This window comes from Triticum urartu, chromosome 7A, assembly GCF_056163025.1.
Source record: "Triticum urartu cultivar PI428250 chromosome 7A, HENAU_Tu73, whole genome shotgun sequence".
Lineage (NCBI taxonomy): Eukaryota > Viridiplantae > Streptophyta > Magnoliopsida > Poales > Poaceae > Triticum > Triticum urartu.
The window spans coordinates 456,170,646-456,187,718 of NC_141879.1; the positions used below are offsets into that span (position 1 = coordinate 456,170,646).

At 48.6% G+C, this 17,073-nt stretch overlaps 1 pseudogene; it reads left to right on the forward strand.

Moving 5' to 3' along the window:
* The first annotated feature begins 11,177 nt into the window (after positions 1-11,177).
* Positions 11,178-12,007, forward strand: LOC125524835 (uncharacterized; annotated as a pseudogene).
* The last annotated feature ends 5,066 nt before the right edge of the window (positions 12,008-17,073 follow it).

Here is a 17,073-nt window from a genome sequence, read left to right on the forward strand (position 1 = left end):
CGAAGGGCCTTTCTTTTACTTTATGCAATTTTTATTTTGAGTCTCCATCTTCTCTTATAAAAGCACCAACTAGGAGGCAATATGATCATACTTAAGTATTGGGTGTAGATAATATTCGAGTGTGTTTCATGAATGGATCAATGTTTGAGCCTGATGGACTAGGGATAACTTATTTTAGCGTTGATATTTTGAAAGACATGGTTGCTTGTTGATATGCTTGAGTATCTAAATTATCATGTCAAAGATAGACTATTGCTTTGAACAACTAAAATTCCAATTGTCCATGCTACAAAGAAAAGAATATTATATGACATGATAGGCAGCATTCCACATCAAAAATTCTGTTTTTATCACTTACCTACTCGAGGACGAGTAGGAGTTAAGCTTGGGGATGCTGATACGTCTCCAACGTATCCATAATTTTTGATTGTTCCATGTTGTTATATTATCAATCTTGGATGTTTTATAATCATTTTATAGTCATTTTATATCATTTTTTGGTACTAACTTATTGACATAGTGCCAAGTGCCAGTTGTTGTTTTTTTCGTGTTTTTTACATCGCAGAAAATCAATATCAGACGGAGTCCAAATTCCACGAAACTTTATGGAGAATTTTTATGGGCCAAAAGGAACACAACGGGCCCTGGCTGTGCCTAGGGGGGGGGGTTGCCCCGAGGGGGGCACAACCCATCAGGGCGCGCTAGGAGGCCCAGGCGCGCCCTGGTGGGTTGTGCCCACCTCGGGTGCCACCCGAACCGCCTCTTTGCTCTATAAATACCCCAAAATCCCAGAACCCTAGGGGAGTCGACGAAATATCCTGCCAGCCGCCACAGAGTCCAGAACCACCAGATCCAAACTAGACACCATCTCGGATCGGGTTCATCACCTCCATTGGTGCCTCTTCGATGATGTGTGAGTAGTTCTTTGTAGACCTTCAGGTCTGTAGTTAGTAGCTAGATGGCTTCATCTCTCTCTCTCTTGATTCTCAATACAATGGTCTCTTGGAGATCCATATGATGTAACTCTTTTTGTGGTGTGTTTGTTGGGATCGATGAACTTTGAGTTTATGATCAGATCTATCTTTTTATATCCATAAAAGTTATTTGAGTTTCTTTGATCTCTTATATGCATGATTGCTTATAGCCTCGTATTTATTCTCCGATATTCGGGTGTTGTTTGGCCAACTTGATCTATTTATCTTGCAATGGGAAGAGGTGCTTTGTAGTGAGTTCGATCTTACGGTGCTTGATCCCAGTGAAAGGGAAACGACACGTATGTATCATTGCTTCTAAGGATAAAACGATGGGGTCTATCTCTACATAGATAGATCTTGTCTACATCATGTCATCGTTCTTATTGCATTACTCCATTTCTCCATGAACTTAATACACTAGATGCATGCTGGATAGCGGTCGATGTGTGGAGTAATAGTAGTAGATGCAGGCAGGAGTCGGTCTATTAATCTAGGATGTGATGCCTATATAATGATCAATGCTTGGATATCGTCATAATTATTCGAGGTTCTATCAATTTCCCAACAGTAATTTGTTTACCCACCGTTTGCTATTTTTCTCGAGAGAAGCCACTAGTGAAACCTATGGCCCCCGGGTCTTCTTTCTCATATATTTGCCTTTACGATCTACTTTTTATTTGCTTTTATTTTCAGATCTACTAAACCAAAAACCCAAAAATACTTTGCTGTAATTTTCCCTTCACTACTGCAGGATGCTGCTAATGCGACACTACGATTAGATACCCTTCGAGAAACAGTGTGCGATGCAATAATCGCAAACTGTGTTGTATGAAAACCGTCAGAAATGTGTAAAACATTTGCGATGACGGATGCATCAAACACGGTTCAGGTTTTAGTTGCATGTGCGATGAAGGGCATATGGTTCAGTTCAATTAACTGTTTGCGATGAGGAGGAACAAAATAAATGGGCAGCTAGATGAAGGCGTGTGCGATACACAGCATACAGTTCACTCGGATGAACTGTTTGTGATTAGGCAACACAAAAGAAACGGGCAGCCAGATGAAGGTGTGTGCGATATACGGCATGCGATTCACTCAGATGAACTTTTTGCGTTGAGACATGAGAACTGAAACGGTTCAACTTAACAAGATGTGTGTGATATGCGGCAAACAGGTCTGTGATAAAAAATATGTGTGAAGACCGATAATAACATAGACGGTTGCTGCTAATTGGACGTGTGTGTTGTGCAATGGGGTTGCATACAGAACAACAACATACACACACACACAGACACACACACATAAACACACACACACACACACACACACACACACACACACACAAGCACACACACACACACTTATAAGGGCATGCTTGCATAACCGAATTAAACATCCACTTACATAGGTGGCTACTACAACCATGGCATTTGCACACACCAAAGTAAACTATTACATGCATAATTACATAGGTGGCTACTACACACATGACATTTCCACACACACCAATAAAGTAAACTATATATTGTTGGGATCTACGGTAGGGTGCGTCGACGGCAAATTAAAATTTCCTACGCGCAGAACAACGAAGAACATGCTACAGGAGATGGATCATAGTTCGTTACCACTAGACGCGCAGTGCCGTGCAGCGGAAGAAGAGTTGGGGCAGCGCGTCCGCGTGGATCGTCTTCTCCTTGTCCGATCTCTCTCGTACAACCAGTGGTCTGTTCCCACATACAGGTTCGCCTGAGCGGCGCAAGTGCACCGCCTCTAACGGTATCCACGCGTGCAGGAGGAACGTCGTGCGGTGGACTGTTAGGTCCGATCACACAATCGGCGGCGAGTGGAGGTGTCAAACCCTAGTGACAGCGCCGAAGCGATCAACCACATGAGTGTGCGGCACCTCCACTATATATATAGGCGTCCGTCATGGGCTCAACACTTGGGCCTCGCACGGACCCTAAAGCCCATAAGTCTACTCGGCCACAATCTGAATACAATTCGGATCACATCCGACCAGTGTCCTCGGATCCGACCTCGTAGGTTCCTTCCCTTAAGAGCGCGACCCCTTAGGTTCAAGTCGGCTTGGTCGCAGTTCGGATCACCTCCGAACTGCATGGTTGGTAGTGGCCTCTAGCAAGGCATGCCGAACACCAAGCGGACTATGAAGCTAGTTAGCGAACCTGTACATCACACTTCCATTCCTTTTGCCACACGATATATGTTATCGAGATCAAGGCGAGTCTGTCATCCATGTGCTAGCCCGACCTCTTTCTCGTTCCAGTGATGCCGACCACAAATCGGATTATCTCATAATCCTTGTCGCATGGTCATGCTTATCCTGGTCGGATCACACAAGGGGCCCAGAGTATATCTCTCCTGGTCAGAGGGGCAAATCCCATCTTGCTCGACCACGTCTCGCAGCATGGTTCTGGACAAACCCGAAACCTACCTTTATAACTACCTAGTTACGAAGTAGCGTTTGGTCGGCCCAAAGCAAGTCTGTCACCATCCCGAGTACATGCATCAGCTCAGGTCTTAGGACATAGAACATATGTTGTACTAGAGACTCACAGATGACATATCGCTGCGTCTCATAGTTGGGTCTGTTCGACTTGGACCTTATCTCGACTCAGATCCGATTACGTCGAATCCTACCAGATCCTTCCAAGTCCATATTATCCGATTAGCATCCAATGCTCCATGTCTAGTGAGACCAAGACATCGACCATGTCATATGCTAGTCTAGTTGGCTGCGCGTCCACACAACCCTTTCGACTAGGGACCTTTTAGGACAGTCATCATACAATGCATAGTCCCACAAACAAGTCATGTACATGCTGATACACATCATTGATAATGCCAAGGACTATCTTTATTCATAAACACATAGGAAATATCATCATACATGATTGCCTCTTGGGCATATCTCCAACAGTCTCCCACTTGCACTAGAGTCAATCAAATAGACATCGAATGCCCATAGCTGTAACGTGCCCCTCATGCTTGGGTTGTGGAAGTGGCTTAGTCAACGGATCCGCAACATTTGCATCCGTGTGAATTTGCATAACTCTACATCACCACTCTTTATGATCGTTCGTATCAGGTGATATTTCCGATCTATGTGTCTGACCTTGTGGTGATTCCTCGGCTCCTTGGCTTGTGCGATGGCACCAAAATTATCACAATAAAGGTCCAACGGTTTTACCGAGGTTGGGAAAATACCAAGATCATCCAGAAAGTTCCGGATCCAAACACCTTCCTTTGCAGCTTCACAAGCCGCAATGTATTGAGCTTCTGTAGTAGAATCAGCCATCGTATCTTGCTTAGCACTCAACCAGCTCACTGCTCCTCCATTCATGACGTACATGAATCCAGACTGTGATCGACAATCATCTCTGCCGGTTTGGAAACTAGCATTAGTGTAACCCCTTATGACAAGCTCTTCCTCACCTCCATAAACTAGGAACATCTCTTTAGTCCTTTTCAGGTACTTCAAAATAGTCTTTACCGCTGCCCAGTGACTCTCACCTGGGTTGGCCTGGTATCTACTTGTTAGGCTTATTGCAAAAGCAACATCGGGCCGCGTACATATCATGGCATACATGATGGATCCGATTGCCGAGGCATATGGAATCCTACTCATCCTGCTTCGCTCATCAGATGTCGAAGGACTCTGAGTCTCGCTTAGCCTTATACCATGTGAGAGTGGCAAGAACCCTTTCTTTGCCTCACTCAATGTGAACCGCTTCAACACTTTATCTATGTACGTGCTCTGGCTTATGCCGAGCAGCCTCCTTGATCTATCTCCATAGATCTTAATGCCTAAAATGTACATTGCCTCACCAAGGTCCTTCATCGAAAACTTGCCATTCAATGACTCCTTGACCGAGTTCAGCATCGAAATATCATTTCTGATCAGTAGTATGTCATCCACATACAAGATCAAAACACTATCGAGCTCCCACTTAACTTCATGTATAAACAAGAGTCCTCTTCGCTTTTGATGAAGCTGAAACCAGTGACGACCTCATCAAAATGAATGTTCCAGCTCCGAGATGCTTGCCTCAACCCATAAATGGATCTCTTGAGCTTGTATACCTTACTAGTGCTAGTCGGATCGACAAAACCCTCGCGCTGTATCATATACACGTCCTCGGTTAAATTTCCATGAAGGAAAGCCGTCTTGACATCCATCTGCCATATCTCGTAATCGAAATATGCAGCTATAGGTAGTACGATCCTCACCGACTTCACAATCTCTACCGGCGAGTAAGTCTCGTCGTAGTCAGTTCCTTGAACTTGTCCGTAACCCTTAGCGACAAGCCGAGCTTTGTGGATCTGAACATTTCCATCCACATCGGTTTTCTTCTTAAAGACCCATTTGCAACCAATGGCCATTACCCCAGGCGGCTGATCAACCAAGTCCCAAACTTGATTCTCATCCATGGACTTTAACTCGGATCTCATGGCCTCCAGCCATGCCTCGGAATCTGGGCTCACCATCGCTTCCGCATATGTGGCCGGCTCATCGCTTTCTAGCAACAATACATCGCGCACTCTGCGTAATTTTCCGACCTCCATGGTCCCGGTGCCGCTTCCACTATGGGTTCCCTGACTGACTCCGGCATGATCTCATCACCAGTCGAGCCATCCCCGAGTGGTCCTAAAATTTCTTCGAGTCGGACCGTCCTCCCACTGGCCTCCTGACTGAGAAACTCTTTCTCAAGGAAAACCCCGTTCCGAGCAACAAAGACTTTGTTCTCTTCCCGGTTGTAGAAGTTATATCACAAGGTTTCCCTCAAATATCCCACGAATATGCATTTATCCGACTTGGGTGTAAGCTTGTCTGACATAAGTTTCTTGACAAATGCTTCACAACCCCAAATCTTTAGAAAAGACAAACTGGGACTCTTCCCGGTCCACATCTCATGTGGTGTCTTGTCTTCGGATTTTTGATGGTACCCTGTTAAGTGTGAAAGCTGCAGTTTCTAGAGCATATCCCGAGAAGGACAAGGATAAATCCGACTTGCTCATCATAGATCGAACCATGTCCAACAAGGTGCGATTCCTCCGTTCCGATACACCATTTCTCTATGGCATACTCGGAGGTGTGAGATGAGGTACTATACCTCTGCTTTTCAGATGATCATCAAACTCCTGGCTCATGTACTCACCTCCACAATCAGATCGTAGAAGTTTTATAGTCTTGCCGAGCTGATTCTCCACCTTGTTTTGAAACTCTTTGAACTTTTCAAAAGTCTCTGACTTGTGCCTCATCAAATAGATATATCCGTATCTACTCAAGTCGTCGGTAAAAGTCACAAAGTACTGATAGCCACCTCTGGTAGTTGTGCTCATTGGTCCACACATATCACTGTGTATCAGTTCCAACAGCTCAGATGCCCTCTCACAACTCTTTGCAAAAGGAGACTTAGTCATCTTGCCGAGCAAGCATGATTCACATGTCTCGAACGACCCAAAGTAGGTCGAAGTTAGGAGCCCATCATCATGGAGCTTCTTCATGCGTTTCAGACTAATGTGTCCAAGCCGGCAATGCCAGAAGTATGTCAGATTTATCTCATTGGGCTTATGCCTCTTGACATTCACATCATATACCGGTTCATGTTCTAGATTCAATATAAATAAGCCATCAAAAATGGGTGCATAGCCATGGAACATACCATTCAAATAAATTGAACAACCATTGTCCTTTAAATTGAATTCATAACCCTGACTCACCAAGCATGAGGCAGAAATAATGTTCTGACTAAGTGCAGGAATGTAATAACAATTATTCAATTCCAAAATAAATCTAGAAGGAAGCTGGAGCTGCATCGTGCCGGCCTCCAACGCAACAACTCTTGCTTTGTTACTGACCCTGATGTCAATCTCCCCTTGTGCCACACGCCTAGTTCTTACTAGCCCCTGCATCGAGTTGCAAATATGAACAACCGATCCGGTATCAAATACCCAAGAGCTATTAGGTATGTCAGCAAGGCAAACGTCTATAACATATGTAACAAGTGAACCTTTGCCTGAAGCAGCATTCCCGGCCTTCTAGCCATGCTCTGCAAGCCACTTGCTACCGTTCCTCTTCCAGTGACCAGTTTCTTTGCAATGATAGCAAATGGTCTTTGAGTCCGGTCCAGACTTCGGTGCAGCGGAGGGGGTTACCATCTCCGTGCCCTTTGCCTTAGCCTTCTTCTCAGACCAACTCTTCTTGAACTTAGCTGATTTCTGCACCATCAACACTTGATGAGTGCCTTTCTTTATATCCTGCTCTGCCACTTTGAGCATCCCATGCAATTCAGTGAGCTTCTTATCCATGCCATGCATATGATAGTTCGAGATGAACGTGCCATAGCTGGGCAGAAGAGAACCCAGAACTGCATCAGTTGCCAGCTCATCCAAGAGCGGGAAGCCCAACCGATCCAAAGCTTGCACATATCCGATCATCTTGATCACATGCGGGCTCAATGGATCACCTTCCTTCAGCATACAATCCATCAAGGATCGCCTGACGTTGAACCTTTTGGTCCTAGCCTGCACCTGAAACATGCTCTTGAGACTCTCGATCATATCAAAAGCCCCAACGTCTTTGAAATGCTGCTGCAAATCGGGCTCCATACAAGCCAGCATGAGGCAGCTGTTCTCGTTTGATTCATCAATGTGTTTCTGGTAGGCATTCTTGGTTGTGGTAGCATTATCGGCTGGTTCCTCTGGAAGCGGATCCTCTAGAACATGTTCATTTTTATCATGCTTGAGAACAATTCTCAAATTTCTATACTAGGTAGTAAAGTTTGTTCCATTCAGTTTATCCTTTTCCAGAATTGATTTTAATGCAAAGTTGGGTTGAGCAGGTGGTGCCATTGATCTACAATAGAAAATATGCAATCACTCAGAAATGTGTTTATGTAGAGTAATTCTAGGCTTAAAGAGAAATACTCCCACTGAAATCAGCATCCCTCTGCAAACTCTCAGTGATTCAGAATCCGACTAGCACATGCGACTAGTGAGCTTTAGCATCACCGCTAGACAACATGCCTATCCGGTAAGCAACTCCTTGCTAATCGTATCTCTATACGACTCTTGTCGGTCGGGTAGGTATCTCATACCCCGGCTCCCGACCTCTTTTGCCACAAGGCCCAAAACCGTTTTGATAGCCTTGTCTAGTCAACCTAATGAAGTGCATGTCCGTGTCTGACACGAACCCTTCAGTTCAAGGATACCTAGCAGCACCCCAATTTTATGAGCCCACTACTAGACGTACTTGACATGCGAAGGTGCAACATCGGGGATGGCAATTCGCTTGATATTCATGAGGGATCTTTCTACCATTCTAACATGCATAGAAAACAAGGAAGCATAACAATCACAAATAAACACATATTGTGAAATAGTATGGCTCCTTCATGGATGTTCTTCCAGGTCGGCTCCAACTCCGATGACCATCTAGAAACTCCATCTTGTTTGTCACACCGGGACGACAAGCCACCAACCTGGTCTCTATTATCCAACTACTACAACTAGTAATGAATTTTACATAGAGTCACAAGTCGACAGGCAGGTCGTTATACAATATAATGACAACACTTTGGCTCCTGCCGGCTGCCAAACATGACACGCAGGCCATGTATGATTTACACACATGCATCACATACACATGAGCCATACTATTCACATCAAACCCTGCAAAATAAAGTTATGCATAGAATCGCATTCTACCGGTTTGAGTGATTGTGTACGAAATACAAGGCACTACGCACACGACGGTCCGATCACGCCAAATTCTCTGATCTGACCGATCTCATCGATCATCGCGAATCCGATTCGGATTTACGTTTCACTGTTAACCCCGATGGAGGATAACCGACCGGTAGGGGTAGATCGTGTCACGACCTCATCGACCCCAATCAACAGAAAACATAGCCACATCGATCCCCATGTGCAGTTGATCTCATCAACCGTGCACACAGCCAATCTTATCAATGACAACGGATCTCATCTATTGCCTCCACATATCTAATATGCATACGATCTGAATCCAAATCCTATAGCAGAGGCTCTGATACCACTGTTGGGATCTACGGTAGGGTGCGTTGACTGCAAATTAAAATTTCCTACGCGCAGAACAACCAAGAACATGCTACGGGAGATGGATCACAGTTCGTTACCACTAGACGCGTAGTGCCGTGCAGCGGAAGAAGAGTTGGGGCAGCGCGTCCGCATGGATCGTCTTCTCCTCGTCCAATCTCTCTCATACAACAGTAGTCGGTTCCCATGTACAGGTTCACCTGAGCGGCGCAAGTGCACCGCCTCTAACGGTATCCGCACGTGCAGGAGGAACGTCGTGCAGCGGACTACTAGGTCCGATCACACAACCGGCGGCGAGTGGAGGTGTCAAACCCTAGTGACAGCGCCGAAGTGATCAACCGCGTGAATGTGCGGCACCTCCACTATATATATAGGCGTCCGTCACGGGCTCAACACTTGGGCCTCGCACGGACCCTAAACCCCATAAGTCTACTCGGCCACAATCCGAATACAGTTCGGATCACATCCGACCAGTGTCCTCGGATCCGACCTCGTAGGTTCATTCCCTTAAGCGCGCAACCCCTTAGGTTCAAGTCGGCTTGGTCGCAGTTCGGATCACCTCCGAACTGCCCGGTTGGTAGCGGCCTCTAGCAAGGCATGCCGAACACCAAGCAGACTATGAAGCTAGTTAGCGAACCTGTACATCACACTTCCATTCCTTTTACCACACGATATATGTTGTCGAGCTCAAGGCGAGTCTGTCGTCCTTGCGCTAGCCCGACTGGATTATCTCATAATCCTTGTCGCATGGCCATGCTTATCCTGGTCGGATCACATGAGGGGCCCAGAGTATATCTCTCCTGGTCGGAGGGGCAAATCCCATCTTGCTCGACCATGTCTCGCAGCATGGTTCTGGACAAACCCGAAACCTACCTTTACTAGAAGAACGCCCGTGCGTTGCAATAGGTAACATTTCTGTAACTTTAAGAGTTTAATATTAATCATGTTAATATTACATTTAATATTCTCATACATATCAAGTGACATTGGCGACCTTTTTTACCATCAAATCCTCACACACACACTCTTTCTGTCCCTCTTCTTCACTGTCTCTCCCCCTCTCCCCCCTCTCTCTGTAACACACGCACATATCCATCTTATTGGGTATGAGACCATAATCCATCTATCTCACACACACACGCTAGTGCATAACAATATGGATTAGGTGTATTATATTTTCCACCACAACTAAGGGAATTAATTTCATGTAAATTGGCAGTCACAGCTTCGTGACAAACAATGCATCTAAATTCTCAGCGTTATTTTTATGTAATATGCTCTCTCTCTCTCTCTCTGATATTATAGGACCAAAAGTTTTTACCAATTACCATACTGTAGAACACCACACTCCTCACTGCATCGATGGGTGGTGGGTGGTGTCTCTCCTCTACCACCGTGGACCTGTGCTGGCTTGAGTCCATGTCCGCCGTTGGCCGCTGCTCGCATTCGTCCCACCCATTGCCCAAGCCGGCGTTAGGAGCAAACTCAATAGCCTTGCCTACCGTCATGGCTCCATTCCACGAGATCGAATCAAGCATCATAGAGTTCGGGGAGGAGTAGCATTTCCATCGTCAGCTCCTCGCTGATGTATCAGCGTAGAGTGTGGGGAGGACACGGAACGTAAATACCTGGGGTTTAACGCTGGTGGCGGGAACGACCGACACGGCCTCCTTGCACCACTCCTGGCTGCCTGCCCTGCTTTGGGGATCCTAGCGCCCTGCCCTAGGGTTTCGCGGTGGCGGCGGCGGTGGCGGCGTTTCCCTCAAGAAAAAAAAGCACGTCTCATGTCCGGCTTGTGCAGGAATCCATCACCAAGTAGGATCAGTAGTTCCGTCCCGAATCGGTTATGTTGCAAGTCCTAGCTATAGCTATATATATGTATTACCCTGCACCCCTATAAACAGTACACCCAGAGACCAATAGAAAGATCAGCGGGCACGAGGCATGCCCGTGTGTATCAATTGCTTCCGCGTATCCGTGTTGCTTCTAGTAGATCGATACTACATCAACCGTGGTTAGCCAGCTACGTCCAATCAATTCGAGTGTTTTCATCTGCGTACGTGTTTTTCTGGTATATACTTCAGAATTCAGTTAGTCGGGGGCGGGATGTCTAAGCAAAGAAGGAAGGGCGAGGAGGATGAGCCCAACTACTACCACAACCGCAGTGGCAACAAGGATAAGAGCCTCTATCTGGTTCTAGACGACTGGCACAAGGGCTTCACCATCCGCTAGATCGATGCCGACAGTCCCGACCTCAGCGCCCCCCTGTCCTCCGGCTAGTGTCACCTGAGCGTGGCCGTGCCATGTAGTTCGCAGCCCTGGGCAGCAACATCATCGCCACGAGCAACATACACGCCGGAACCCTCTTCTACGACACTGACACCGCCGGACTGCCCGTCGGCCCTCCCGTTCGAGATGCACTGCTTTGTGGCTCCAACACCTTCCTGACCTCCAGCGCCGGCGACGCGCTGTACGCGTTCGCCTTCCACTTCATGGAGCGGCCTGTGTCCTTTGAGGCGATGGCGAAGCCACCGACGACGGAAGACGACGACCTGCTGCCCACCTACTGGTCCTGGAAAAGCATGCCAAGGCCCTTCACCAAGGACGAGATGATCTTCTCCTACGTGCTGCACCCGAACGGGCGCACCATATTCGTGTCCTCGTGGAGCAGGGCGGTCTGCGGCACGTACTCCGTCGACACCAGGAGCTGCAAGTGGAGGCGCCATGGGGAGTGGATGCTGCCTTTCAGAGGCCGAGGCTACTTCACCGCCGAGCTAGACGCATGGATCGGGCTGCACGAGGACGGCTACGTCTGCCCCTGCCAGGTTGCCTCCCGCAGCGGAGGCACCACGCAGCAGCCGGAGTGGAAGATGGCCGACGAGCGTAGGATGTGGATCCCGTGGCATCAGCTGGAGTTTCGCCTGCGTTGGATGTGATGGCGCGGGTGGAGTACCGAGGAGTCGCCAACGTCGGCCAGGGCCTGGGGCACAGAGGAGTCCTCCTAGTCAAGGAGATCGAAGAGAAGAAGATGATGGCGGCGCGAGGACACATGAGGGTAGACGTCGAGAGGATCGGCCGTCCAGGCTCGTGAGGAGGGCAGCGGTGGGAGGATCGAGTTAATGGTACCGTGTTCAAAAATCCCATCAAAACAAGTAAAATATACCAGCAATGCTTGATTGATTCTGATTTAATTTTTGTAGGCATTTTCGGATTTGTAGGGCATGTGCCCACGATACTCGCACGTTTTACCTTTTTTGACGTGTATGATTCATGATAAGAAATGAAAATCACATCAATGTAAGGAAATATCCCATCAATGCTTGATTGATTGTGATTAATTCTTTTATATGGTAACTAATCCGATGGGTTTATGTGGGCGGTGAAGCGAAAAGGTATGTGGGAGGGGAGACGAAAAATAATCGGTCAAAAAAATGAATTAATTGTTGCCTTGTATGTTTGGTTTTGATATTTGAAGATTGATTACCATCCGTTAGTTGGGTTACCAAAGAAGAAATCAATCACCATATGTGAATTCATTGTGTTACCAAATAAACATTGGGTTTATCCAGCCAGTGGGAGGGGGCGAATAAAAAACCGACGAAAAAAACCGACAAAATTGGGAGGTGGGAGCAGGTACCAAATAAAACCATGGTAGGTGGGACGAAAATAAACCGTACGAGGCTACCAACTGCTTCATTAGGAGTAGAGATCGGTTGGTTCGATTTTTTTTGCATGGAGGGAACTACCTGGAAGGTGGGAGGGACTACGAAAATAACCGTCTCGGCTGAGCGGGAGGTGGGAGCAAGTACCAAAGAAGTACCAAAAAAGACCGGGTGAGGTGGGACGAAAATAAAACCCGGAACGCGAGCTACCAACTGAGACATTATGAGTAGAGATAACTACCCAGTTAAGGAGTAGCGTTTGGTCGGCCCAAAGCAAGTATATCACCATCCTGAGTACATGCATGATCTCAGGTCTTAGGACATAGAACATACGTTGTCACTACAAAAAAAAGATACATCCGTGACATTTTGGGTCGAACGAAATTTTTTCTGTCATACATATGACACTTCTATGACAATAATTGTGACAAAACCTGGTATCATCATAGATGTGGTGGGCTCCTACTTCTATGACAAAAAATCATGACAGAAAATGGGATTTTCGTCCTGGGCGGGCCGGAGACGCAGCTACATGACATTCTTTGGGCCGTCCATGACGAAAAAAACCGTGGTAGAAGTGAGGGCGAGGAAAATTTCGGGGAGTTCCCGGTTATGGTGGGAGGTCGGGGGCCGAGCGATGCGCGTTTCTCTCGTACATGTACGCGCGTGTGTGCGAGGCGTTGGCTCTAACTGAACCCGAGCGAGGCGTTGGGCTCCAACTGAACCCGAGCGATTGCACTGCAGGCTACGCGTTACTGAACCCGAGCGATCAATCGATGGCTGTTAACTGAACCCGATCGAGTGATTCCTTCGCTACTCCTGCTAACTGAAGCCGATTGATGGGATGAACAGTGAGTGTTGCGGGGGGGGTTTGGATGAATAGTGAGCGGTGGCTTTGCCTCTGGATTAACAGGACCCCATGGTGTGGTGGAGGGTTGGATAAACAGTAGATGGTGGAGGGATGCTCGTGGAGGGGTGGATGAACAGGACCCCGTGGTGTGGAGGGCTGGATGAACAGTAGACGGTGGAGGGGTGGTTGAACAGCACCCCGTGGTGTGGAGGGCTGGATGAATAGTAGACGGTGGAGGGGTGCCCGTGGAGGGGTGGTTGAACAGGACCCCGTGGTGTGGAGGGCTGGATGAACAGTAGACGGTGGAGGGGTTGTTGAACAGTAGCTAGTGGAGTAGCGCGCGGTGGAGGTTGGTTGAACACGAGCCCGTGGAGGCTGGATTAACAGGAGCCCATGGAGGCTGGAGGAGGTCGACGGTGGAGATGAACAATATCCCATGGCGGTATGCCACACCCCTCCCGATGAACAGGACCCCCGTTTCGACCGTAGTGCTCCAACACAAGTCCGTTTCCTCTGTTTTGCGGTACGCCACACCCCTCCCGATCAATAGGACCCCCGTTTCGACCGTAGGAGGTCCGTTTCCTCCGTTTTGCAGCACGCCAGACCCCTCCCGATGAACAGGATCCCGTTTCGAACGTGGCCGGTCGAACACAAGCTTGTTTCCTCCGTTTTGCGGTACGCCAGGCCTCGTTTCCATCGCCTGTTCCGTCCAAGCCCTCCTGATGAACACGACCACGCATTCTGTTCCGACCCAGCCGGTTGGCTCCCATGCGTTCCATTGCCTCCCCATGAACACGACGCATTCTGTTGCCTCCCCATGAACACGACGCATTCCGTTGCCTCCCCATGAACACGACGCATTCCGTTGCCTCCCCATGAACACGATGACGACGCTGTTTCTCCGTTCTGAACCAGCCATGTACACGAGCCCTGGCCATACGTATGCGCGAGTAGGCATTCGAGACCCCGCCCGTATGTACACATACGTGGCCGTATTTTCTTTCTTGCACCTTGGCCGCTGTATGTACGTGTACATGCTACGTGCACGCCTCTACTACGACACGTGCGCGCCTCTACATCGACCAGTATGTACGTACACGTTCGCGACCAGAATAACAATGCTACATACGCTTCGACCAGGTGGGTCCCGACTATCAGGCACTTCTTTGCCTGCGAAGATGTAGCTGGTGGGCCCCAACAGTCAGGGGGTGAATCATTTTTTTGCCTGGACGCACTTCCTTGCATGTGAAGATGTAGCTGGTGGGTCCCAGTAGTCAGGGGGAAACGTTTTTTTTTGCGAAATACAGTGGCCCGTCCGGTGGGTCCCAGCTGTCAGGTGAAGGAATCATTATTTTCCGCGTAATAAGGAGGCACTTCCTTGCTGCGGCCGTGGACCCAGCTATCAGCCTCTCCACGTACAGTCCACGTCCTATGGAAGTCGTTCCTTGACCACGTTGACCATGCCGCGCCAAGAGCACCAGGGCGGTGGACGATGGCGAGGCCTAGGAAGGGGACGACACGGAGGCAGGGAAGACTTGACAGTTGTTTCCCATGTGGAGGGGAGTACGAATGTACGAGGGTTTACTGGTTCGTCTGCCGTCGCCGGAGAATAACAACAGGTGTGGGTGAGTAGAGGGATGGCTAGGCCAGTGATGGGAGTACGGTCGGGCGGTGAGGCCTGCGCGGCAGCACAGCCGGCCGCGAGGAGGAGGGAGCAGGCACTCCCGCCGGCGCTTGTTTGAGCGGCTAGAGCAGCAAGAGCAGAGATTGAAGAAGCACGACGGCTGTTGGATGGACATCCAACAGTCAGTGCTTGTGCATCAACCTTTCTTTTTATGAAAGCCTCAAATCTGTGGAAAACAGCATACAACCCATCTGCCATTATTTCTAATAATTTACAGCCCATTTGCTAATTCTTAAGGTTTTTTTTGGAGCCCATATTCTTTTTGTTAGCATTACAGCCCATATTGTGGCAACGGTTAAAAAATTATACGAAATTTTGCATATTTCAGTGTGGTCCGAACTGTTTTTAATCCCGAAATTTCGGCTCACGTTCAAACTGATTTTAAAAATAAACGTATATCAATATAAAATCCAACAAATTCTCCACGCATAAAAATTAATGTAATTTAAAATCTTGAAATGAAAAAAAGATATTTGAAACTAATTGCTGGTTTGATGTGTTTTAAAAATGTACAACCCATTTCTCATTACTGATGGGCCATTTTCTCGGCCAGCCGAATGAAAGCTCTCCTCGTCTTGAAAGATTTGCAGCCCAACAGGCCTGACAAAGCGACTTACTTGGCAAACCACAAAAAACTAGGCTGTGGCCGTGGACCCAGCTGTCAGCCTCTCCATGTACAGTACTCTTCCGATGGAAGTCGTTCCCTGACCACGTTGACCACGCCGCGCGGAGAGCACCACGGCGGTGGACGACGGCGAGGCCTAGGAAGGGGACGATGCGGCAATGGAAGCCCACGCGGAGAGGACTATGAGGGTTCACTGCTTCGGCTGCGGTGTGAGGCTGCCATCGCCGCAGGGCCTGGCCAGCGGTGGGAATAGTAGGGGGCGGTGAGGCCTCTGAGGCAGCACAGCCGGCCATGGGAGGCAGGAGCTTGTGGCACGACCGGTGCTGCTTTGGGCGGCTGGAGCAAGAAGACCAGAGGTTGAAGAAGCACTACGGCTGTTGTATGGACATCGTACGGTCACTGGAGCTAGAACCATTCATATTGACTAAGTTGACAAAGCCCTTCGTCCCCGTCAACTTAGTAGGCCCACAAGTCAGCCTCCCAGCAAGGTGGGTCCCAGCTAGCCAGGGGAGTATTCATTTTTTATGCGTAATAAGGAGGCACTTCCGGTTGGTCCGAGCTGACAGCGGGGGGAACGTTTTTTTCGCAAAATACGGTGGCCCGTCCGGTGGGTCCCAGCAGTCAGGGGGAAACAATTTTTTTGCAAAATACTGGTGGCCCGTCCGGTGGGTCCCTACTATCAGGTGGAGGAATCATTATTTTCCGTGTAATAAGGAGGCACTTCCTTGCTGCCGCCATGGACCCAGCTGTCAGCCTCTCCACGTACAGTCCACGTCCGATGGAAGTAGTTCCTTGACCACGTTGACCACACCGCGCCGAGAGCACCAGGGCGGTGGACGACGGCGAGGCCTAGGAAGGGGACGACGCGGAGCCGGTGAAGACGCGGCAGTGGATGCCCACGCAGAGAGGAGTATGAGGGTTCACTCATTTGGCTGCGGTGTGAGGCTGCTGTCGCCGCAGGGCCTGGCCAGCGGTGGGAATAGTAGGGGGCGGTGAGGCCTCCGTGGCAGCACAGCCGGCCACGAGAGGCAGGAGCAGGCAGCATGACCGGCGCTACTTTGGGCGGCTGGAGCAAGAAGACCAGAGGTTGAAGAAGCACTACGGCCGTTGGATGGACATCGTACGATCACTGTAGCTAGAATCGTTTATATTGACTAAGTTGACAAAGCCCTTGGTACGTC